We start from the raw sequence: 9,881 nt of genomic DNA, 5'->3' as shown, positions 1-9,881 counted from the left end.
TCCAGGCCCTGTGCTGGACCTAGTCTCTGGCTGTGAACGTGACTCACTTTGCAAACCTTTAAGTCCCAAAAGAAAGAGAGAGTTGCTCTTGTGTGGTGGCATCACTTGTCATTCCCCAGTGTAACTGCAGGCTGGGTTGCTGAAACACAAATGTCCCTGGGCCACCCAAAGCCTGCAGGACATTGCAGACTGCCTATGTGAGAGCTGAAGGCCTAGTGAAGCATTAGCAGTGATTGATATTCACCACCTAGGAGAGGCTATTGCCATTACAAATTGAATTCTGGCAGTAATCACAAGGCTATCAATTCAGTCTCTCTTCCAACTCATTTTAGCCCATCCATTACTTTGGAGAAGACACCAAGGCTGGCCTGATCTGATTAGATTGCAAATTCACCTCAATGGCTAGGATGTAGGCTTAAAAGCTACCACTCCACATTTTGTTAGTGGTGGAAGGAAGTGTGTGCAGGAGAGGGACAGTAGATACACCTCTACCCTGATATAACACGACCCAATATAACACGAATTTGGATATAATGCAGTAAAGCAGTACTCCGGGGGGGCGGAGCTGCGCACTCCGGTGGATCAAAACAAGTTTGATATAATGCGGTTCGATATAACGGTAAGTTTTTTTGGTTCCTGCGGACAGCGTTATATTGAGGTAGAGGTATACCAGCAAATAAATGCTATATGATAGGGAGATTTTTACAATGGAATATTTCAGAGGGAGGGAAAGCTAGAATTGTAACTACTAGCATAGAGAGGGGTTCAGAGCTCTGATGCATGTTCACAGAGGGAAAGGCATATTCAGGTCTGCCTGACCTGTTTGGAAGTGGGGAAAAAAAGGCTTCTTTCTAGATTTGCACAACACAAAAGGTTTCACCATGGCTTATAAGTAATAATAATCATACCTAGCTCTTTTATATAGTGCTTTTTCACCAGTAGATCTCAAAGCAATTTACAATCTTTAGAGTATTTATCCTCAGAACAGTCCCGGGAGGTAGGGAAGTGCTATTGTCCCCATTGTACGGATGGGGAACTGAGGCACAGAGAGGATTAGGTAAGTTACCCAGGAAGCGCGGATAAGATTTTGGATTCATCAAATATCAGTGTGTCTGATACTTAAAGCAGGGGACTGTGAGTTAGGACTCTTGGAGTCTATCCCAGTCTCTGCTATCGATTAGCTGTGTGACCTTGGGCAAGTCATTTAACTTCCCTGTGTCTCAGTTTGCCAATCCTTAAAATGGGGCTAATGATTATCTAGCTCACAAAACTTCTTTGGGAATAATTAAATCCTACAGCTCTCCCAGACCTTCAGGTGAAAAGCCTAATTATTAGATTCAACACCGGTCATTTAAAATGACATCAACATACATTATTACAGCAGGAAACACCAGGATTTATCAACAAATATACAAATGAACAAATAAAGCAAAATGTGCATGTATCCCCTATGCTGATTCAATTGATGTGAATATTGATTTACCAAGAATAAAAGGCTTGTTAACATAATTTTGTTTGATATGATAAATCTATGAGAAGTGGTTGAGATTCTGATGGCACAAATATCTCGTAAGTACTCTCTTCTTGTGCAGTAACTTGATATTGTACTTGCATGAAAAATACCATATGGTTGCCAGAATATTTACAGACTGTGTGAGCCATGCAATTGTAAGATTAATGTAGGAGATTTCTATCTTCCAAAGCTCATAGATTTACGGTCAGAAGGGACCATTATGATCATCTAGTCTGACCTCCTGCACAATGCAAGCCACAGAATCTCACCCATCCACTTCTATAACAAACCCCTAACCTATATCTGAGTTACTGAAGTTCTCAAATTGTGTTTTGAAGACCTCAAGCACAGAGAATCCTCCAGCAAGTCCTATCTGCACTGGGTACAGTATTATTACAAACATTTCACTTGTTTTAAGAGTAGTAAGCACTTACACTTCATTTCTAGAGGACATGTTAAAAGATCATTAGTTTTGACCTAAACAAAAACTAGCCAAGCAGGATTTTTAGGATATGGACCCATCTTTTTGTTATGTGTTTGTACAGCACCTAGCATAGTGGAGTCCTGGTCCAGGACTGGAGCTCCTAGGTGCTAGCACAATAAATAATAATTAATTAATTAATTGAATAAATACATAACAACAAACAACTTATATACCACATTTTACCAGCTGAACCTGACACTTTTACCTGTGTCATTAAAGAGTTAAATAATATCTGTATCAGGTAATTTACAGTAGTCCTAACCAACAATTATTTATTGAGTCGGAGTTATATTATGTTTCTATTATATTTTAACTGGTATTCCATTAATACTTTAGCACTATATAACATAAAATTATATATGAGATGGGGCCATTTATTTTTACATAGCATTCCCTGTATAAAATATAATGCAGTGAGACTCAAATGTAAACCGGAAAAGATGGCTTGAAGGCAAGATTTAAAAAACCCAATTCAGACCAGTGTTCTCCTGATGGAGTTACATCCGGTCTGAATTAGGCCCAGTGAGTGTAAATTATATAGATTGTTCATAGGGGATTATAATATAGGCACAACTGAGTAAAGAGGACACAACACCATAGACTTTAGCGCTAGTGATGAATTTGGCCCATTGGGTGAAATCCTGACCCCACTTAAGTCAATGGCAAAACTATTGACTTAAATGGAACCAGAATTTCAGCCATTATGTGCAGTAGCTGGAAGAATACACTAAACATCAGGCATACTTTCTTGTCTGAGTAGCAGTATGTTCTGTGTACATGAAGCCCCCTTGTTCCCACCATCTGTGCCTTACTGCCTGTGTATTGCAGGGAAATAGTCTGCACCCTCTCTTACTCCTTTGTGCCAGCTAACCAGGGAATAACCCTAAATGGGACAGGATCTGAAGTTTGTTAGTAGATTCATCTTCCTTGGTTGAAAGTTCCATCCCGGAGCTCAGAAGGGTGAGTGAGTCCAGTGTCCATGCTCTATGTAGGACCACTCCTGAGGACAGACAGGAAAGGAGAGCAGATAACAGCCCTCATTTTATTCTCTACTTTCTCTAGCAAGGTAGCAAGGTTAGGCTAAATTCAGTGTTTGCCCCTACTCTGTTTAAGGTCTACAACTGTCAGGGAAGAAGGGTAAAGGACCGTGCATATTAGAAACTGTACTTAAAATAATGTGGCACATAATCATTCAGTCCCCACACAGCCATGTTCAAACAGGAGAGTCACCAGGGGATTTGCTTATATTGCACTGCAAAGGGTTGTCTGAATTTTAATGGGTTGTTTGTATCACCAAATTCTGTTCTCAGTTACATCCGTGCTGCCCCATTGACACTGGAGCCACACGGCATAAGGCAGGGCAGTCTGGTGCATGGCATGCATCTTATTTTAACAATGAAAACCAGTCTGACAATCCATCATGCTTTAAATAGTACAGAATACAAAAAGGATACATCTTTCTTGGACCTGGCTAATCTGGGCTTACTTTAGCCACGTTGTGCCCAGGTTCTGAAAGGTTGAAAGTGGTAGCTGTCTGATAATGTACATCAGAATCTAGAATTCTTTTTGTATCCAAAAGATAATGATTCAGACCGAACAGGTTCAGTTGCCTAGATTATCACTGACTCCTTCGCTGTGGCTATTCTCACACTAGAATGGGATTAGTTTCCCCCAGCTTTTGAGTAAAAGCTTTTGGATCAAGAGCCATTCAATAAAGACAATTGCAAAATACTACACTTAGGAAGGAAAAATCAAATGCACAGCTACTATATGGGGGATAACTGGCTGGGCAGTAAGCACTACTGCATAGGATATGTGGGTTATAGTGGATCACAAATTGAATACAAGCCACCAATATGAGACAGTTGAAAAAAAAGACTACTATTCTGGGGTGTATTAACAGAAATGTTGAATGTCAGAGAGTGGAGGTAATTGTCCTGCTCTACTCAGCACTGCTGAGGTCTCAGCGAGAGTACTGTGTCCAGTTTTGGGCACTGTACTTTAAAAAAGATATGGACAAACTGGAGAGAGTCCAGAGGAGACCAACAAAAATAATAAAAGTTTTAGAAAACTAGCCCTATGAGAAAATGTTAAAAGAACTGTTTAGTCTTGAGAAAAGAATACTGATTGGGGACCTGATAACAGTCTTTAAATTTGATAAGGGCTGTTATAAAGAGGATGATGATCAATTGTTTTCAATACCCACTGAAGATAGAACAAAAAGCAATTGGCTTAATCTGCAGCAAGTGAGATTTAGGTTTGATATTAGAAAAAACTTTCTGACTATAGGGACACTTAAGTTCTGGAATAGGCTTCCAAGGCAGGTTGTGGAATCTCCATCATTGGAGGTTTTTAAAAACAGACAAAGACTTGTCAAGGATGGTGTAAGTTGACATGTTTCTGCCTCAGTTCAGGGGCTGGACTAGATGACCTCCCAAGGTCCCTTCCAGCCCTTCATTTCTATGAGTCTGTGAAAAGTGATTTTGTAAAAACACGTTTAAATGTTCAGGAATACGAATCCCATGACTTCCAGTAGCAAGTTGAATGTTCTAGTTTCTCCCATCTAGATATCTGCATTCAAAATGTATTTGGATCTCAAGTGACACTCCTTCGGTAGTTTCCATGTACTCTCTAGTGGGCACTTATCTGTATCACAAAACCATCACTACACAGTTCAGAATCATTCAAGACAACTTACAGTCTCCAGTCAAAGAAAGTCTAGGACTGACATATTCTGTCTGAAGTGCTATAGAGGAGGATTGAGGTGCAGCACACTAACATGTGCCTGCAGTGCCAGGACCTGCTCAGATGCAGGGCCTCATGGTACCTTTTGCAACTCAATGTGAAGGGTAGCAATAGGCACCGGCAAGTCTCCCCATACCTATGTGTAGGGACAGTAGCTATTCCTCTATCTCCCCACTGGTCCCAGGTGCCGCAATGCCTCCACTGGTGCTGGTCTGTGCAGAAAGGGGGCCCCAAGAACTCAGGGAGCAGGGTGAATGAGAAGCTGTGTAGTAGCTGCTCTCTAGAGCATCTTCCCCTCCCATCTGGGTTACATTGATACCTCATCATGAAATGATGAATGCTTGCCTCCCAGGCACATAGCTTTACAGAAAGGGCAAATTCTGGTTCACTCTATGCATGCTGTGTCTCGCTCATTATGACAGCTCAAGAGTAGCATAGTCATTCATGATGCTAAAAGGCCTTTGCCTTCTTGTTACTATAGCCCTTCTAGATAAATTATAAGTAGAGACTGGTTTTGAGGGTATTAACAGTAAAATATTGCTAGCGAGGGGTAGAAAATGTATTGAAATTGCATTATACACCTAAACCCAATATTCAGCTTGGCTAGTGACACATAAAGTTGGTCACATACAGAGCAGGTCTAGCCCTGAGCCTCATTACTGGAAAGGATGTGGTTATGAGGAAAATACACACACACAACACCAACCCAGAACTTATCCTGGACTGAGCAACCCCTCCAAGCTCAGCTCAGTGCCCGCCTGGTCTCCAGGCAAGAAACAGCAACCACAATGAATTACCCTTAGAAGCTCATGGAGCCAGACAACTTCCAAACCTTCCTTGCAGGCAACTCCTCTCCACTAGAACATTGAAAGGCCATTGAATACAACAAGGACTTTCAGCCCAAGGAGTCCCATCTTACTACGTGGGAGAGGGATCCTAACTATATAAAGTGATCCTGGTATGCAAAAATAGGTGGTAGGATGGAAACAGTTGAAAACCACTGGAGTAGAAGATCTACTAAGCTCCTTAACCACATCCATTGACACTCCGGCACTGAAGGGTTCAATCCTATTGCCTACTGCAGATCTCCATGGATCTTTGATCACCTATAGCAAAAGAACTGGGAGGGAAGAAATCTTGAGCTCAGTTGTGGAAAACCCAGCTGGACAGAGACAGGCTCCAGAAGGAATTCTTTAATGGACACCATTAAAACACCAGCATTTATTGTTTGCTGTAGATAAATGCACTGTGTGTTTGAGGTACAGGTTACAGAATATAACAAATCTCTACACCAGTGCTCCAACCCACTACATCCTCCTCATGAAAATTCTCTCCTAAAAGCTCAGTTCTTCATTCTGCTCTATTCTACCCAGGCCCCTATGCCATCCTCCTCATTGTAGTAGTTGCGTGCCTTCAACGATGCCCACATGAAGTGAATTTATAATTAAATAATTATCATAATAATGATGAGGATGATCTCTGTTACTCCCGTCTTTTGATTTCCCAGTGCATGTCCTTCTAATGGTTTGTCTTTTAGACTATAAGCTCTTTGGGGCAAGGACTGCCTTTATTTTGTGTCTTGTGCTGCACTGTGTTAGAGCTAAATGAATAATGATGGCTCATCAATAATCCAGCAAATGGAAACAGTGTTGTGTGGTAAATGGATGAGTGTGTCCAATTCCTACCAAACAGGTGGAGGGTTCATAAAGCCCTTTAAGAAGCTAGTCCAACAACTCTGCCAAACCATTTCAGTGTGTACAGGCATTTCAGTATTGAGGGAGGGGGCTGTGAAATGAGGGGCAAACAGAGAAAGAGAGAAAAGGAGGGGAGAATTAAAGAATATTTTGAATGGCTGAAATCCTTGCGTGCTGTTGATACCAGCAAACTGGAGCCAGGAATTTAAAAATAAACTTCTGACGTGAAAACAAGTTCTTAAAAAAATGCCAGCAGCCCAGCCAGCTGGACTCTATATGCAATGCCAGCTCTTCTTCACCGACAGTTATACTGTCAGTTATGAAGGTTGCTTTAACTCCTGCGCACTTCAGCACATACCAGCTCTGTTCAGTGCAGAGGGACTGCCGTGATGCCTGGAACATACACTGGGTACTACGGTGCCTCATTAGCTAATACCACACCCCCCATTCCTTGCTTCTGAGAGGCATGCAGGCCGGTCATCAACAAAGTGAAGAGCGCATGATCCAAGCAGGGGTAATGCCATCTCTGTGAAAGAGGATACACTTGAATAAAGCACAGTGTGTGATTCTTCCAGCAGAGACAATATTCAGTGCTCGATGCAGGCCTCATGCAGCTTTACAACCCAACGTGGTTTCATTCATGTCATGGAGCAGCCCTTCTGGAAATTCTTCTCTGTTTCACCAAACTGTTCCACTAGGTTTATTCGTGCTAAATTTATGCTGGTGGAGACATAGAACCCACTGCCCAAGAAGGCATGAAAGGAGTAACACCATTGCTCAGAAGCACAGGGGGGAACATTTCTCTTCCTAAACAGATCAATTTGGAAAGCACTCACTGCAAATATAATTTCCCCAGAGATCAGTCTAGCAGGAACAGGAGCTGAGAGTCCAGTTCCTGAGCTTGGACCATCACGTCTCATGCCATTAAGGCCTGTAGAGAGCACTGTAGAGCAGCCCCATCCCAGGGAGAACTCAAAGCAGTGCAGCTGTTATGCAACGCCACAGGACTGTGTAACTCATGCTAACTTCCAGAGCTCACCAGTTCTGCTGATGATGCTGAGAAGGGGCAGGGACATGGCCCTACCTCCTCTGGCCTTTTGGGGGAGGCTAGTGGCTGCAGGAGCACAAGGACAGGGAGTCCCCTTCCTCCTTGTACAGCAGGACAGGGGCTGACTATAACCTGGCCCTTAAGGGCAGAAGAGAAGTGATGCAAAGGATAGGTGGACAGGAGACAGAGAGAAGGGTTGGGGTGAGAGGGGATATTCAGTGTGTGCACAGCAAGCAGGTTTAATCATCTAGGATAAAGTAGAAGTAAAATCCCATCAGATGATTTGAAGTATGCTCTCTCTCTCCATATATTCTCGGTCCTTTGGAACTGTCTTCCCTGGTTCAGTCAGAGGAGAGGAGGAAGGCGCAGCAAGAATTTCATCTCCTTCTGTCTCCAGGCAATGCTTGTGCTTTCATGGCACAATGTAATATACAGGCAGATCCAGCTAAAATTAAACTTTATCATGAAAAGTCTCAAAAACCTTGGATTTGAATGCCGCTCTCTCGTTGGCTGCTGGGGAAGTTGTCTCTGTGTGTGTGTAGAAGTAATGACCTTTTCATTTTAATAACTTCCATTTTCTAATAACAAGTTGAATGCACCAGGCAGCCAGTGTGTTTCTGGGAATTATTTGCTCTTCTTTCGATGGAAGCTGGGTGGCTTGAATAATCCCTTCATCATTTAACACACAAAGATCACACCTGGGGGAAGAGGTGGTGTTTTGAGGACTTAGCATTTGGTGTCATATAGGGAGGACAGGGCATTCAGCACCCTCACTGCCAGCAGCAGGAACACATGGTTTAAAAGGCAGTGAAGATGATGCAATTTGTAAACTGACTCAATGAATCCCCTTCGGAAAGGGAGAGAGACATGAGTAAATTGGTTCTGTATCATCCAAAGAGAATCAAAGCCTTTGGGAGCTTTGGCAGATCTTTCTAAACCTCTTCCATCCCTCAGGGCCCAAAATTCTGTAGGCCTTGGCAGCAAAGTAATGCAAAGGTTTGTAAAATCAGAATGAGCTTCAGGACAGTAGGGTATATAATTATGTCCATGCTGGGAGTTTTAAGGATGCAGATGCACTGGTGGGACTGGTGCTGATCTCTCGTTAATAGACTGCTCCTCTATATGCAGACAGGAGACATGCTCCTGTAGCACAAGGCACAGAAAATAGAGGAATTTGTTGATGGGAGAGAGTCGGTGGGAGACAGATTCCTGACTTCCCTGAAACAGCTTTGCCAGCACAGACTCATTGACTCTTTAACCTACTGTTTGTCATTATCATCATCATCCTAGCACAGAAAGAGCCTGGGTTTACTCCGTCCCCCTTCCAGAGGGAAGAGGAAAAAATTCTGGCTCTAGACACCAAATTACCACCCCAAGGGCAGACATGAAGGGTGAGTGATGCCTGCCCTGCTCTCATGAAATGCTGGCAATTTACGACACTCAAAAGCCCCCAGCAAGCAAACGTCTTTTGGGCTAAGATGTCAGCAGCCCTCCTGAGACAACCAGGGGACCATGCAACTTCAATCCAGCTTCCCATGAGCGGTCATAGAGAAGAGAGAGCAGCAAAGGCGGAAGCTGGTTGCCATGGTGATGCTGTGTAGCATCAACAATCAGCATCCACGCCAAGGGCTACATTCATGGAACGAATGTGCCTGCATTTTACATCAGCTGCTCTTATAGATTGTGGGGAGGTGTGGATCCCCGACCTGAAGCTCCAACACACTCGGTGTGGCGGTGTCTGTGAGGGGGGGCTTTCCATATTTAAATTCCACTTGCCCAAGTGCCCATCCTTTCCTTTGTGACTGCGGACTGCAGAGAGGAAAGCTTTTCTTTGACTGTGTGAAAATAGAGCTCTGTGTATCTGAAGAGCAAAGCAGCATCTGGGTAGAGAATTCACCTGTGCAGCCCCTGAAGGATATGAGGCCAGTGCAGGGAATTGAGCTGTGCTTCTGAGGAAGTCCTGTAATTCTCAGAAACAGGGAGGGTTGTTGGCTAAACATCTTCTACTGATGGATGGCTAGACTCCCTGATGGGAGGGCTTATGCTGGAATGGATGAAGGGCTTGAGGGGGAGGAAAATATTCCATGAGAACACTATTGGGATAGTGCTGCCTGAAACCTGGAGAGTGAAATCCGCAGCTATGGAGGGGCTGGGAAAACCCCCTAAGGATGCCAGCATCTGGTTACGTGACCTAGATGATCCTGCTTTAATCGGCCATTGCTATTAAAGAATCTATGGGGGGAGTAGTACAACGTCTGTGTGTATTATCAATCCATGGATAAATGGATAGGCCCAAATTCAGCACAGCAGGGAGTGGGGGCTGTCAAGGAGCCAGCTCCCTGATTCTCAGTCTAGATCTGCAGCATTCAGGAGCGTCATGTAGGTGGAGCAGCCTAG

This window comes from Gopherus evgoodei, chromosome 14 (genome assembly GCF_007399415.2).
Source record: "Gopherus evgoodei ecotype Sinaloan lineage chromosome 14, rGopEvg1_v1.p, whole genome shotgun sequence".
Classification (NCBI taxonomy): domain Eukaryota; kingdom Metazoa; phylum Chordata; order Testudines; family Testudinidae; genus Gopherus; species Gopherus evgoodei.
The sequence above is the reverse complement of the archived record's forward strand: the minus strand, read 5'-3'. Positions refer to the sequence as shown.